Below are 3,663 nucleotides of genomic sequence, written 5' to 3' on the forward strand. Positions count from 1 at the left end.
CTCAGTAGTGAAAGCCGAAAACTGAGTGTCATGATGCGGCAGGAGCTGGTCGCTGTTAGAGAGGTTTCAAATCCTTAAAGATTTTTTCCGCTGTGGGAAAGGAATCGGTCTTTGTCCGATTTAGGCATGTATAGAGCCCCAAGTTCGGCCTTCTGAATACCAGGGGCTACGCCAAAATTTAAAATTATAGAACTTCTATGGCTAAGTGAGGGTGATAAAGCTGTATAGTCCGATTGCCTTGTTCGTTGCGCTAAACACCTCCTTAAAGGATCAAAAATTTGGATAAAAGAGTGTTTAGATATATCCCGAACACCCCTGTACTAGTTACATGGGGGCAGAAGCCGACGACTGGCCAACTCTTAGATTTTGTAAGCGGCCGCACAGAAGGTAAAATTCTAAATCAACAAGCGTTATATTGCGCAAATGAACGTGTTTTCATATTCCAGGATAAAATGAGTACATTCACTCAAAGATTACATCCTTAGCACATTCCTCCACCACAAGGCGGGAGCCCTTCAGGACACTGTCATAATACTTTTCGGGATGGCAGTGTTCCTTGCCCTTCGGTGGCCCCTCCATCATCAGCTTCTCGGCATCCATCTTCGCCTAGTGCACCTTCACGCGGGCGAAGGCCATGCGTGCATTGAAGGTGAGTTTGTATTGAAGGTGCATGCATTGAAGGTGAGTTTGCATTGTAGCTTTGCCTCCGCCAATGCCCATGGTATTTTAAGTGCGTAATTATGTATGCGTGGCACAAATTTCACCGCTTGACTGGGACTGGGATGGAGGCCGAATTGCTAGGTGAGCTCTGGACGTGCCGGACGATCCTGTTGCAGAGTACTTCAGACTCGCTTGACGGTGTCCGGGGGCTTTATTGCTGAATTGGAGGTCTGCCTAAGGAGGCTGCTCTGTACTTCTGCTGCGAGGGCTGCAGTGTGCTCCTCCATATGGAGGGAGTGCTTTGTGTTTCCATTGACTGTTATAACCCTGCGAGGTCCTGGCATCTTGAGCTTGAGGTAGGCATAATGCGGCACCACATTGAATCTAGCAAATGCGGTTCGTCCGAGCAGTGCATGATAGCCACTATGGGAGGGCACCGCATTGTCCGGAGATCCGAAGACTACTTCCAGTGTGATTGAGCCGTGCAACAGGCCTCTACACCTGGTATGACACCTTTAAAGGTGGTTCTGGTGGGTTTGATCCTTGAGATCGATGCCCATTTTGCGCACTGTATCCTGATAGAGCAGGTTCAGGCTGCCGCCACCGTCCATGAGGACTCGTGTGACGTGGAATCTGTCAATGATAGGGTCAAGGACCAGTGCGGCCGAACTGCCGTGACGGATACTGGTCGGATGGTCCCTACGATCGAAGGTGATCGGACAAGAAGACCATGGGTTGAACTTTGGGGCGACTAGCTCCATCGCGTATACGTCCCTTAGTGCACGCTTCTGCTCCCGCTTGGGGATATGGGTGGCGTACATCATATTTACTGTTTTTACTTGGGGAGGAAATTTCTTCTATCCTCCTGTGTTCGGCGTCCGGGGCTCCTCGTCGTCATCACTATGCGGCCCCTTTTCCTTGTTTTCGGAATTTAACTTGCCAGCCTATTTAAATACCCAACATTCTCTATTGGTGTGTTTGGCTGGTTTATCGAGAGTGCCGTGGATTTGACATGAGCGATCGAGTATGCGGTCCAGACTGGACGGGCCCGGATTGTTTCTTTTAAATGACTTTTTCTGCTTACCGGATTGGAGCCACTGAATCCGGCATTGACGGTCGTGTCTTCGGCGTTATCGCCCATATTGCGATGCTTGTGTCTGTTGCACCGGGGCTTGCCGCTGCTATCTCTAGCGTCTGAAGTGCCAGGATTTCCTGATGTGCTGTTGCTACGAGCCAACCAGCTGTCCTCGCCTGCCCAAAAGCGGGTCATAAGTGTCGTAAGGGTTGCCATGGATTTCGGCTTTTCTTGGCCGAGGTGTCGGGCAAGCCACTCATCGCTGATGTTATGCTTAATGGCCGCTAGGGCTTCAGCGTTTGGATAGTCGACAATTTGGTTCTTCTTAGTGAGGAACAATGTCTAGAATTTCCTGGCTGAATCTCCGGGCTGTTGGGCTATGTGACTCAAGTCATCAGCGTCCGGTGATCGCACATAAGTGCCCTGGAAATTGTCTCGGAATGCATCTTCCATGTTCTCCCAACTGCCAATAGAGTTTGCCGGCAGACTGTGTCGGATGTCGGGTTGCGGCAAAACCCTTAAGGTTCGAACTCTGGGGTTTGCACGAAGATCTTCTCCCTACCGATCCACGCCCCAAAACCTCGCCGCGAATCTAAGTTACACGATGAACAACACAAGGGACACAAGGTTTATACTGGTTTGGGCCACCACTGTGGTGTAATACCCTAATCCAGTTTGTGGTGTGGTGGATTGTCTCTGGGACTGATGATGAACAGTACAGAGGAAGAACAGCCTCGCGAGGGGTGTTCTTGTGGTGGTGTGCTTGGAGAGGAATTGCTCCGTCACCGTTGGTTCTAGGTGGGATCCAGATACCTTCTACTGTGGTGGCTATCTCTATTTATAGGGGCCCTGGTCCTCTTCCAAAATATTGAGCGGGAAGGGAGCCAGCAACGGCCATTTTTAAGGGGGACAGCTAGTACAAGCTATCCTGACTAAAGCTAGTCTTTGACTGCCAAAGGCACTGGCGATGACGCTGTCTTGGGCTCCACGGTGATCTCTGTCCTGCCGTCCTGCAGGTCTTGGTCTTGTTGTACCGATAGGGAAACCTTTGCTTGATGCCTTGGTACTCCGCGCTTGCGCTTGCCCCCTTTGCACCAAAGAGGAAATGAGGACACTGCGCTGGCTGGCTCCCACCTGGCGCCCACCTATTCTCAATCGTCATGGCTTCCGTCACGAGCACCTCGCGAGGTACTCCTTGCCTTGATCTCTCCGCCTCCTCGCGAGCCTGCCTGGTGAGGCCGCCCCTGGGGAAGCCTTGCGTCGTCCGCTCCGCGAGGCTTGGCCCCTTGCGAGAGTCTTGATCTTGGGTCGACGAAGATGGGTCGTACTGGGCCACAGCTTGAGCCACACTGCAGGCGCAGGCAGGCAAGTCTGGGGACCCCCGTTCCAAGAACACCGACAGGAGCTCCCGGGCCCAAGGCGCGCTCGGGCTTGGCTTAGCAGCGAAGCCAAAGGGCAAGTGTGGAGCGCTGCGGGCCACAATAGCCTGCAGCCTTGGTCGCCGCGTGGCGGTTGATTGGACGTGGGCGTCTCCGCTTCCCCATGCTGCCTCGGCAACTGCCCGACTGACAAAAGGCTGGCCTGGTTTAGGCTTACCTTCATTTCTCTCATTCGCCTTGCTCCAGATCCCCTTCCTTGCTCTTGCTCTCTTGCACAGAATCTCCAGATCTGCCTCATTCTTCCTCTTCCAGCGAGCAATGGCGCCCCACAAGGACATGGTCGGGGCTCCACCGGCTTGGTACTCGCCGACTCTGGATCCCCCCAACATGATGGGAAGAATCTCGCCTCTACGCGCCTCATGACAGCGGCGCAAGGCAGCGAGATGGGGGAGACTGTACTCTGAGCCGGCTCCGCCCAGCCGGAGGCCAAGGGGAGCACCTTTTACCCCTTCTTCATGAGCACCGTCATCGCCGGCCTGGTGGCTCCCT

This window comes from Triticum aestivum, chromosome 2B (genome assembly GCF_018294505.1).
Source record: "Triticum aestivum cultivar Chinese Spring chromosome 2B, IWGSC CS RefSeq v2.1, whole genome shotgun sequence".
NCBI lineage: Eukaryota > Viridiplantae > Streptophyta > Magnoliopsida > Poales > Poaceae > Triticum > Triticum aestivum.